Below are 13,376 nucleotides of genomic sequence, written 5' to 3' on the forward strand. Positions count from 1 at the left end.
AAAATGTCACTAAAATGCTAGGACGATATCACTTGAGTGGGCCAACCAATTTGGTCCAAACTTTGGATCTTCTAATATTTTATCAAAATTTAGTTAAACTTCTAAAATGGCCCATATCGGTCCTCCCTAAGGGTACCTGCCCTACAAAAGTTCAACATTTGTGTCCTAGTGCAGTTAATTCCTAATCCACATTTTTGTCGGCAAGTTCAAATGTCCAAAAAGGGCCACAAAGTTCTGAAGAGACCTTAAATACATTCGGTCAGTCCGGAGGTGCAAGTTTCGCTTCACATTGGCTGAGGGTATACGTATATTTGTCGGCAAAGCCCACTGACACTTTTTTACTTGTTTTATTTGAGTTGCGTTTCAACAAAATTGACCTGTAGTACGATTCTCTAACTCATTTTTTGAGTTACCGACAAAAATCGGTAAAATTAAAACACAAAATTATGAATGAAAAGTTCAAATTAAAGTTGACAACACTCTTGCTATCGCTAGAACTTTACAACTGATTTTTATTCGTCGCTAACTTGCCGAAAAACATCGGTAATTACCGAAATTATAAGCATATTAATTTTACCGACAATTGTCGGTAACTCAAAAAATGAGTTAGAGAATCACACTACTGTATTAATGAAGACATTCAGATGAAAGGCGCTAAGCTATCCCAATTTTAATATTATGAATTTTACCAGTCAAAAACTTATACTCAGGGAGAGTGGTGTAGGGTATCACGTAGTCGGCCCCGACCCGACTATAGCCTTGGCTCACTTGTTTGATCGATGCATTCTTGCCGATTTTATTCACGTCGAATGTTGTGAAAAATTATCGGACGAAAATGTTCACACGTAAGTGCATTTTTTTGCAAAGTGATTTTTTCAAGTCACTGTAAACAACCCAATACATGGTCGTATGTCAAACTGTCCTGAGTACACTTAGGCTAAATACTGTAAAAAATGTCAAATGACGCCTGGCGACACTGCGTTTTGCCTAGGCTAGAAGGTTTTTTAGTGTTGCTCGTATGATGGACAACACGGTGGATCCGTTCGAAAAAAATGGAAATAAGTATACTCCCAATAGCATATAAAATTGTAGCCAATTATGTATAGGTCAAATAATTGGGCAATTTTAATGCGGCCTTAGACTGGGAAATCCACCATTGTTCACATGATTAGTTTATAGTATCGAAAGGTACTCTCATTGAAATAAGGAAGGATTCTTAATAGGTCGGATTTAATTATTTGTTTTTTTGGAAAATCAAATTTCAGAAACGAAATTCTTTTTTGAAGAAACCTCCGGCCAAAAAAGTTATCAAACTCTCTCCTTCAATCATAATTTTATACGGTCAGCTGAAACAGATGTTTTAAATAGTAGATATTTGCCTTAAATATTTGATATTTATGTTTGTATGCATGTACTTCTACTTCTACTAATGATAACAAAAACTATTTTTATTGAATCACCTTGATACGCCTAGCAAAATGGGGCATGTGCTAATATTTTTATGCATGAAATTTTATTTCCGCAATTTGCATTTTCCAAAGGAATATTCAATTTAAATTTTAAATGTTTTTTTTCGTGAATTCTAGAATATGTACGTAGTTATGTATGTACCTATGTCTTAAACTAATAGATTTGTTTTTGCCACACCAAGTCGCTGTTAACCTCCCTCATTTTACTTAAGCAAAAAAATACCCGCTGCTTAACATACCCCTAACCGACAATGTCCAACTAAGCGTTACTAACTTAGTACATCCTTGCAAGCAGCCAGTCAGCAATTCACATGCATTAGTAACTGGAAAAGAAAAACAAAGTAAATCAAGTATTGTTGAGCTAGACAGACAGACAGACAATCAACAAAAATTTCCCACATTGAGGCTTGAGACTATGAGCCACAAGAAAAACAAAATAACAAATATTATTCACAAAGAAAATCTTAAGACTGTCAAAGCTTGGCTAGTTGTTTGCTGGCTGGCTCATGCTGTTGTTAATGAGCCGAATTCCAGGAAAATGTCTCAGCTCAATAAAGGTTAAAACAAAAAACACACAACAAGGCCAGTGGACAATGAGCAGCAACAGCTCATCATTGTCGGCATAGGATGCTGACGTTGTCCAAACACAATTGTAACAAAAGACCCAAACCGTGGGTGTTGAAATCGCGTTGAGCAGCATACAATGCCCATGTGTAGTGATTACAACAAGGATTGTGGCAAAAGAAACAAATCTCACCAAGTCTTCGTCTTCTCTTTGGGACCTTAGTTTAACTTAGTTTAAGCATATGACAAAATACATAGTATTTTCTACGTCGCTGTTTGCCAGCCAGGCTAGGCAGTATTAGTAAAGCCTTGGAATAACCCAATATATTTATTTGCTTGTCCTTTTTCCATAGAAATAACAAAGGTACAACACAATGTTCCTTTTATGACGGTTTTATGACTTGGATTAAGTAAATCTACAACTAGGACTAGGTATTTTTGTATGACATGATATTAATGTGCATAACGGTTGTAGCGAGGTTAACGCTAACTAAATGTTGACGAAAGGGTCTCGCAAATAAAAACATCTTGCATAAAACAACAACAACAAAAAGTATCGTCAGCCGTTACGAAAATCACAGGTATACCAAAAATGTTTGAACAGTGTTGTTTACCTAAATGCAAATTGAGGGCAAGTGTAGAATTGAGGGCAAAGTGAGCTCAAAACGAAGCAAATAGGTAGTTAATTGTGAGACTTTGAAATGTCGAAAGGTTTTCGTGAAGTATTATTTTCTGAAAAATTATATATTTCCAATAAACGTCCGATGGCAGACATAACAAAAAGAGCGGTTTAATTAAAATATTGCTTCTGTCATATGCAAACAATCACTTAGAGGTAGTTTACACTATCTATCAATGTCATATGACACGAAATAAAAACATTCCATATCTACCTACTCAGGCAATGTGGAGACGTAATTTTATTACATTTTTGCTGGTGTGGACGCACAAAGAAAATGGCTTAAGGAAAATCCCCAATATTGCACCCCTGATCGGATTCGGATTCCAACAGCGTAACGATCGTTGTAGAGGGGTTTCTATGCGACTGGAGTTTGGCATTAAGTGGGGGTACAGTATGTTATACATATATATTTAATACTTACCTTATTCAAGACCTTCTTAAATAAAAACACATTCCATTTTTTTGCAGTGACCACCGCTACCGATCTTTGCTTTGATGATATTTTTTTTATTTTTTTATTTTATATCTTTTCCTGGTTATTATTTGTGAAAAAATATATGGAAAAAGAAATATAACAAATATTCATACATATAAGTGTAAACGAAATGAAATTTTTGATAGAGGTTAGGTTTGTTATTAAAAATGTTGATTCATACATCCTGAAAGGGTGGAAATTGTCCACATGATAGGTTAAATATGTAACAAAGTTTATCTCTAAGTGTGAGGTTCTAATTAAAGAAATTCAGGACAATCATGAAACAATTCCGAGCGGAATTTGTTCCCTTTCCCAAATTTCACAATTTTTTATTTCCATATTTACGCCCAAAAAGCGAATATTTTTGTCCAATCAGTAAGAATATTCCATAATTAAATTATTCTAGTAGTTCTCGAATTTTAAAATGTTGCTTTTTAAAAGAATTTCACTTTTAAAATTATTTTCCTTGCGGAAAATTCAGAGGGAAATATTCATGATTGCGCTGATTATATTAATTTCCTAATGTTCAGTAATAATTATTTGGAAACTCCTTTTTAAAAGTCGTGATCGTTGCGAATACTTAAATTCCGACTTATTCTGTTCAGTTACATTCCGTTATGTTAGATGATAAATAACACTGTACAACAAAATCGAACTTTTTTTTAAATTACAAGAAACCCCGCACAGATTATGAATGAAGACCGAAAAAAAGAAGACACGTGTATCGGCGTTTTGAAAGTTTACGTCGAGAAGTAACCTAAATAGGCGTGGCAAGTTCCGCCCATTTCTACAGGTTTTGAAATATTTGACATCAGATTCCTTGGAATCCTTGCATTTTAGGTATTAAGTTTCTTTGGCAATATTACTGACAATAGTGCGGGGTATCTTTTTATGAAGAAATTAACCCTCATGCGAGTCACTAAAGGGGTCTTTTTGGTCCATTTTTTCAAAAAAGTTTAAAAACTTCTTTAAAATGAAATCGTATCAATTCAAAATATTCCACAAAATGATTTGTCATAAAATTTTACTATAGGTCCCCGAATACAACAAAACTCTAAATCGTACCTAAACGCCAGGAATCTGCCAAAAGTAAAATCACGTTTTAGGGTTAATGTTGTACTTAATTTGAGTTTATTAACTTTTGTCCCACAAAACTTCATTCTAGATAAAAGACGTCAAAGACAAAAATAATCTCTATCAAATTTCAATATAAGTCGCTGAATAAATGAAATATGTACTTGCAATATATACCAAGAAAATATGTACATCAAATTTGCCAACAAAACACCCAAATATTTATACCCTACACCACTATGTGGGGAGGGTATTATAATTTGGTTTTGGCCAAAAAGTTTGTAACGCATCGAAATAATGGTCGTAGACCCATACTTATATATATCAAAATGAATGTCTCGACGAGCTGAATCTGGCTATGTGTGTCCGTCCGTCAGTCCGTCCGTCCGTCCGTCTGTCCATCTAAACTTTGTAATCACGCTACAGGTCGCAATTTTGATCGGATCGTCACGAAATTTTTGATGTTGATGATGGTCCCGGAGGGGAAGAAGCCTATTGATTTTGGTGATGGGTGAATAAAAAGACAACGTTAGGTGAATAAAAAGACAACGTTTTTTTCCAAAGCCAATATCTCAGCTTCTATATGGGGTATACCAAAAGCAAAACATGACAATGAAAGCAGAAAATATCACCTTTCTAACGATGTAAAGTAGGTTACTGCAGGTGATCAAACAACGAAGATATCGCAATAGTAGCAAATAAAACCCCAATTTTCATTTTTGCGATTTTAATTATATTGACAAATATCACAGCTTTGGTTGAAAAATTTCCAAAAGCAAAGCCTGACTATGAAAGTAGAGGATCCCGTCTTTACAATGATGCAAACTAGGTCGGCGTAGGTGACCAACTAACGGAGATATCGCATCAGTCGGTAATACATCCCATTTTTCTATTTTTTTGGAAATCACGCTACAGGTCGCAATATTGATGTGATCGTCACGAAAATTTCAGGGTTAATGGGGGTCTCACAGATGAAGAAGCATTTTGATTTTGGTGATGGTCGGATAATATTTAGGGGTCGGAATGGGCAAACACTTATTTGGAAAAAAATCAACATTTTATTTCAAAGCCAATATCTCTGTTTCTTTAAGAGGTATATCAAAAGCAAAACCTGGAAAGGAAAGTAGAAAATATCACCTTTACAACGATGTAAATTAGGTTGTCATAGGTAGTCAAATAGCAGAGATATGGCAATAGTCGATAATGCATCCCATTTCCGATTTTTTTTGTAATCACGCCACAGGTCGCAATTTTGATCGGATCGTCACGAAAGTTTAGGGGTTAATGGGGGTCTCACAGAGGAAGAAGCCTACTGATTGTAATGATGGTCGGATAATATTCAAGGGTCGGAATGGGCAAAAACTTATTTGGAGAAAAGGTCAACGTTTTATTTCAGAGCCAATATCTCTGTTTCTTTAAGAGGTATATCAAAAGCAAAACCTGGCAAGGAAAGTAGAAAATATCACCTTTACAACGATGTAAAGTAGGTTGTCGTAGCTACTCAAACAACAGAGATATCGCAATAGTCGGTAATGCATCCCATTTTCCGATTTGTTTGTAATCACGCTACAGGTCGCAATTTTAATCGGATAGTCACGAATTTTGTTGGATGTTGATGCGGGTCCCACATAGGAAGAAGCCTATTGATTTTGGTGATAGCCGGATAATATTTAGGGTCGGAATGGGGAAAAACTCCTTTGGAGACAAATTCAAAGTTTTATTCTTTGTGAATATATTGGCTTCTAGTAGGAGTATTCCAACAACAAAGCCTGTCAATGGAAGAAGAAAATATTACCTTTACATTGGTGTAAAGCAGGTTGGCGAAGGTGGTCAAACAAGGGAGATACCACAATAGTCGGTAATGCATCCAATTCTTCCATTTTTTTGCAATCAAGCTACAGGTCGTAATTTTGATCGGATGGTCACTAAATTTTGGTTGCTTATGGGGGTCCCAGAGACAGAGAGGCATATTATTTTTGGTGGTAGTCGCTTTATATTCCCTAAAAGAAATGTTTACCAATGAAAAGCTTATGCCCCGTCCCGACTATAGCCTTTGCTCACTTGTTTTTGAATAAATTAGTTTTGTTCTTTTTTCGGGTTGATGCATGAAAGTAACATGAAATTTAGTTTCAGACGAAAGTTGTTAAAAGAAGAAATATTCTACACAAAATTTCACAAACTATATATCTAAGTAAAACACTTTGTTAAGAAAATGACGTTACAAAATTAGATACAAAATACAATTAGGTACAAATTATTTGTTAAACTTTTAGACTCTTAATTAAAATTTATTCCATACTGAGTCGAAATCTCCTAAAATACTTCACTTTTTGGGGGTTGTGTCAAAAGAAGAAATGTTCCAAATCAAATTTCATTATGAGTCTCTGAACAAAAGAAATTTGTAGCTATAATATTTAACATCTCCAGAAGTTTTCGCTTTTTATATATGATTAAGGACCATATTCTACCGTTTTTATTCACATTTTCCTTATCTGCGGTCAAAAAATTTATTTTATTGATGTTTTTTGATAATAAATTCTTTCAGAAGATCATGTGTGCTCGATCTAAACTTTTTGGAAATATCTATGGTGTATATATAGAGAAAGTATTGATAACCCAGATCGGACTTTTGAAAAATTACATATTTTAGTACAATAAACTAATATAACGTGATCAAGATAAGTCATATGTTCCTGATATTGTATGTGAAAATGCGGGGATAGTCTACGGCTATTGTCCAGTGAGTATATATCTGAAATACGAGTCCTAACATCCATGGTTTTGGCATGGTCCTAAATACTATAATGATGACAGCTACTCCTGCTCTGATAAAATTTACTGAATTATGATATTTTGATATTTTGATTTGATACGATCACATTTTAAATGAGTTTTTAAACGTTTCTGAAAAAATGGACCATAAAGTGACTCGCATGAGGATTAATTTTTTTCATAAAAAGATAGCCCGTATTTTTGTTAGCAATATCACCAAAGACACTTTGTACCTAAAATGCAAGGATTCCAAGGAATCTGATGTCGAATATTTCAAAACCTGTAGATATGGGCGGAACTTGCCACGCCTATTTAGGTTAGTTCCCGACGTAAACTATCAAACTTTTTTTCGGTCCTCTTTCATAATCTCGTCGAATTATCTTGTAATTATTTTTGTGTTGTACAGTGTTATTATTAATGTCTTAATGTTCAGTAGTAATTATTTAGAGACTCCTTTTTAAAAGTCCTGATCGTTGCGAATACTTAAATTGCGACTTATTCTGTTCAGTTACATTCCGTTATGTCAGATGATAAATAAAGTTATTTAATGTAAAGGAAGTTGTGGTATTAGGAGCGATGATCTGAATTGATATTGGGAATATACATAGTTAGTTATCATATGTTTATATAATTACCTACCTAAAATGGTAATTTCTGTATTCAAAACAAAAGCCATAACAAAATGCAAAGTAAGAAAACTGAAAAATGTTTTTTTTGCAATTTATTACATTAATAAATTATTAACATAAAAAAATAGAATTAATACAATTCAACTTTGTATTGTTCCCAGTTCTGAGACGTCATCGAAAGACAATTATAAATATTCACGGAAGCGAGATTTTCCACTTTCCATATTTTAATCTCAAAAATGTTTTGGTTTCTATTATGGCTTTTCCCTGTTCTTTTGTATATACATACATGTTCCCACAACATCTTCGAAGGGACAATTGAGACTTTTCTCAAATCAATGAGTGCACGCCGATCTATATTGGTTCAATAATATGGAACCTACTTTTTGCGACGCCACCACTTGTAGAGGAATTTTTCATGGCTGAAGTAAACGTAAGCCGGCATTACAGAGGGGATTTGCCACCGCCAAAATTGTTGATGCTCTAAACGCAAGGGCGGACGTGCTTACCACTGCACCACGGTAGCTCCCTGTTCCTTTATAATATGACGAAATAGCGGAAGTGAGAAATCTCGCACAAATGAACACTTATAACACTGTGAACACAAATTTGGGGGCAGAGATAATTCCTTTTGGAGATGAAAGCCCTTGGTGAGTATAGTAAGAACTCCGAAGGACAGATCCGCCGTCAGTGGAACTTCCGCGTTATGGCGTGACGAAGTTTTTGCTAGAGACCCTCTAAGCCATCAGGAATTAGCGTTATATCTTTGTTCACTGTTGCTCTAGCTTATTTTTGAGATAACATGTCTTCAGTCAAATCGAATGAGGATTATTTTCGTAGAGCACTTCGACCTTCTAACTCGCTTTCTTCAATGTCCTTTTCGTCCTTTATTTTAAGAGCCGCTATAAAAGTACCACAAGATGGCGTTTTTTAGCTTCAAAATGTTCTGCAAAAATGTCGCTCAGAAAATTTTAGGTATGACTCTCATTGAGAACCAATCGATTTTGTCGCGTCATCACACCATAACGCGGAAGTTCGACTCACGGCGAATCTGTCCTTCGGGGTGCTTAATATAATCACCAAGGCCTTTCTTCCCCAAGAGGAATTTTCCGTGCCCCAGACTTTCACCTCCATTTGGTTGCACAGTGTAATTAAACTGTATATCATAGTCTGACTTCCGAAACGTCAGTTGCTTTGTTGTCATGAAACAAATCTTATAAAATTAGGCGTTCTTAGATCGAGTTCCCCCACTACTGCAATTTCATAAAATTACCCTAGTATAGAACTCGATTTAAGAACGTCTAATTTCGTAAGATTTATTTCATGACAACAAAGCAACTGACGTTTCGAAAATAAGCCTTCCTACTAAAGGTCTTCCTAAAGAAGGCCGCACATATTGGCCTCTAGAAGCCCAATAAACCTGTCTAAATAATACCACTAGGCCATCCTAATAGAAGATTCAAGAAACTTCTTTAATAATATTTAAAAGATGTCCTATTGAAGACCCCTAGGTCTCCCTAAAAATATCATTATTCTCTCATATGGATTACCACAAGTACCTTCCTAATTTCATAAGATTTGTTTCATGACAACAAAGAAACTGACGTTTCGAAAATACTAAAGGTCTTCCTAAAGAAGGCCGAACATATTGGCCTCTAGAAGCCCAATAAACCTGTCTAAATAATACAATTAGGTGATCCTAAGACCCATAAACACAATTTATGGGCCGATTCCGTACAGCGAGGCGAGTCATGTCGCGTCGTCTATCGTCTCTGTGACAAAATTTAAAAAATGCACTACGTACAGCGATAGAAAATAATCGTCGATAACAAGTTATTTTTATTTTTTTTTTATTTTATTTTTATTCGTTAGTAAAAATGTATGGCGACAGCTAATTTGTTGTCGCCGGAAAATGAACATTTCGGCGACAAAATTTGACGACGTCAGGCGATATTGCCATACGGAATCGAAAAATTGCATTTGACAACGCGACACGACTCGCCTCGCTGTACGGAATCGGCCCATTAGCCTTCCTATAGAAGATTCAAGAAACTTCTTTAATAATATTTAAAAGATGTCCTATTGAAGACCCCTTGGTCTCCCTAAAACATATCATTATTCTCTCATATGGATTACCACAAGTATTTACAATAGAAGACTCATAAAGAAGACCACTAAGGCCCTCCTATAAAAACCTACTTAGCTTTTATATAGAATAGGTATACCACAGAGGTATACCTTCAGAATAAAATAAAAAAAGATCCATATGTTTTCCCTATAGAACCTAGAGGATTTCCTATAGAAAATCCAGAAGACTACCAGATCTTCCTATAGAAGACCACAAGGACTTTCTGAAAATGACTAATAAAGCAACCTGTAGAAGATCACAAGTAGACCATCAGGAATCCAGAGACTATATGTGGTAAACATATCAATATGATCCTCATCCGGGCCCTACTAAGCCGGCCGTAATCCAAATACCCCTAGAAATTCCAATTGAAGATCATAAAACCTTCCGCGGAGGTCATAAATAACCCAGAACCGGCTGTATACATCGATGCGGCCCCAATCATTGAGTTATAACACCCATCAAGCAATTGAAACCCATTTGATTCTTCTAGTGAAGAAAATGTCTCAGATATAGGGGGTTATCATAAATGAAATTTCCCCGTGAATTTCGTCTTTCCGCCGTTGCAACTTAAGGGAGAAAGTGAAAAAATTCACGGGGAATTGCCGTTCATGATAACCCCCATAAAGAATTATCAAGTGATTCGCACTCATAAAATGCAGCTTTGGTGCTTTGGTAAAAATGTCCGCCGTGCCTAGTTTTTGGTCCCAGGAAATGCAACATTAAAGTTTTCTAAGATAGTTAAATCCTTGTATATTTCATTTCCTGAGCATTTTGTGAAACTACTCTGCAAGGGGTTTGCTGCTATGTTACGCAACAACCTCGGAAGGTCCTAATCATTGAGCTAAAAATATATTCGGGCCGCAATAATTGATATGAAGGATTTATTCCCATGTCTTTCGGATATGTTCGTTGGAAATAGTTTTGTTTTTAGATCCATAGTCCATATTTACATTAGGCAATTGTCAGTTTTTTGGTGAGGGAGGGTGTTGAGAGGCAAAGGGTTACCATATGCCTCACCTTCAAACTGACATTCGCCGCAAGGAAAATTGCCTAATGTAAATATGGACAAAGAAGCACGAATAACCTTTAGACGCCCATGTGGGTTGCCTCCCAGTCAAAGCCGATTGTAGTATGCTTCCATCGCAAGGTGACACCATCCTTGAGTAACAAGTGGAATCGGGTTGTACTCATTGATATGGAAGAAATATTCCCATGACCTTCCGGGTATGTTTCTTTTAGCATTGTTTTTGTATTACCACCACAAGATGGATGCATTTACACCAAGAAGAGGAAGAAGATAAAAAAGAAGATGGTCAATATGTTATTGCAAAATTCGTATGTCGAAATTCTTCTCCCACGATTTCAATAAAGAAAATATATAGCTCGGTGTAATACAGAACATCGTTCGATACAACTTTTATAGAAGTGTTTTTATAGCTAACAAGTATGAAAAGCGTTAAGTTCGGTCGGGCCGAACTTTTTATAACCTCCACCACAAATTTTTATACCCCAAACGAAGACTAAATACCAAATTTCAGCCATCTCGGTGTGATAATGAGGCCAAAACCTTCAAAATACCGAAAATCGGGAGATATCGTCCTATGGGGGCTATATCAAAACGTGGACCTATATAAACATTTTATGGTAGAAATGTTTCTTAGCCTCTGGAAATGCAAAATACAAAGTGACAACTGATTCTGTTGTCAAATGGGACTAATACATTCAAAATATATTAAAATGACGCGTACTTTATATGGGGCGTTATATGGGGGTAATACCAAAACGTGGACCTATATAAACCAACTTTGGTAGGAATGTTTTTTGGCCTCTGGAGACACAAAATACCAAATTACAACCAATTCGGTGGTAAAATGGGACAAATATCTTAAAAATTCCTTAAAACGACGACGCGTCACGCGTCATTTTGTATGGGGGCTATACGAAAGCGTGGACCTACATCGCCCGCTTTCAATACCAAAAGTCCTACGTACATATAATAGATTTTCCCAAAATTTCATCCATCTACGTCAATCCGTTCTGACGCTAGAGTGATTTCCACAGACGGACAGACAGACGGACGGACAGACGGACGAACATGGCTATATCGATGTAGAATTGCACGCTGATCAAGAATATATATACTTTGTGGGGTCTACAATGATTATTTCGAGTAGTTACAAACGTAGTGACAAACTTAATATACCCCCATCCTATGGTGGAGGGTATAAAAATACTCAGAAATATGCTCACTGTTAGCGAGGGGTGAAACAATTAAAACAACAATTTAATTATGTCCTTCTATACGATCGAATGCTGAGTGGAGGCTTGCTTATCACATCACACGACGAACACAGGGGTAAAGAATTCGATACTTCCATGTTGACATATTTTTTTGAATAGATATCTTCACCGTGGTGCAATGGTATGCACACCCGCCTTGCACACATAAGGTCGTGGGTTCGATTTCCCGGCCAGGCAAAATCAAAACACTTTTCAACGGTGGCAAAACACCTCTCAGTAATGTTGGCGACATTTCCTGAGTATTCCAGCCATGTAAAACTTCTCTACAAAAGTGGTGTCTTAGACACGCCGTTCGGACTCGGCGATAAACTGTAGGCGCCATATCATTGAGCTAATATGAATCGGCGTGCACTCATTGATATGAGAGAAGTCTTCCTTGTCCCTTATGGGATGTTCATTTTCTAGAGCTGTGATCAATATGTAAGGGGATCATATTAGAATCTGCCTTAGATGACCCTAACCATAGACTGTGGATAACTACTACTACAAATTCTAGTCAAAGTCACTGCTAGTGGGGGTACGAGTTATGAAAAATATAATTTAATTCACACAACTAAAAGACGAATCGCAGTTTTATAAAAAATACCTACTACGGTACTACGGTACCTACGGTATTGGGTTCAGAATTCTATGACCTCAAACTGTTCTTTGGAGTTTTAACACAAAAACATAAATTTAATTCAAGCTGTTCCAACATAACACCCAAAATCACATTAAATTATTTACTTCATGTTGAATATTATTAACATAAACTGAATAAAAATAAAACATTTCATTTGGTTTGTTTTGTTTTTGTTGGTATTATTTGTTCACTTTATTTTTTTTTTTTTTTTGCTTTTATTTTTATATTTTTGTTTATTTTTTTTTTTTTCTTGGTTAAATTAGTTTTTATATTGGAAAAAAAGAATGGTTGTTATTTTTAAAAATTTTTGTGATTTACCTTTTTTCAGTTTTCTTGCTTTTCTCTTTCTTTTCGTTTTTCATTGTTGTAAATATAATAAACCATCAAAAAAAGTTTAGCTTTTTTAAGATCTAATGGTGGAAAAAATTAAAATAAGATATTTTACTTAAGTTGTTGTTGTTGCTGTTGTTTGCATTGATTGGGGCGGGGGCAGCTAAGAGGAATGGCCGTCCGTCCATGTCCAGTTTGGTGGATGTACTCATGACACATGATACCAAATGCCAGTAGCAGCAGCAGGCGGCAGCAATCAGATTACTTATCTAAGATGAAGGATGATGACCAATCATGGATGACGAGTGGGGGAGGGGGTACAAATTT

This window comes from Musca autumnalis, unplaced genomic scaffold (assembly GCF_047663935.1).
Source record: "Musca autumnalis isolate F117 unplaced genomic scaffold, ASM4766393v1 scaffold_5, whole genome shotgun sequence".
Taxonomy (NCBI): Eukaryota; Metazoa; Arthropoda; class Insecta; order Diptera; family Muscidae; genus Musca; species Musca autumnalis.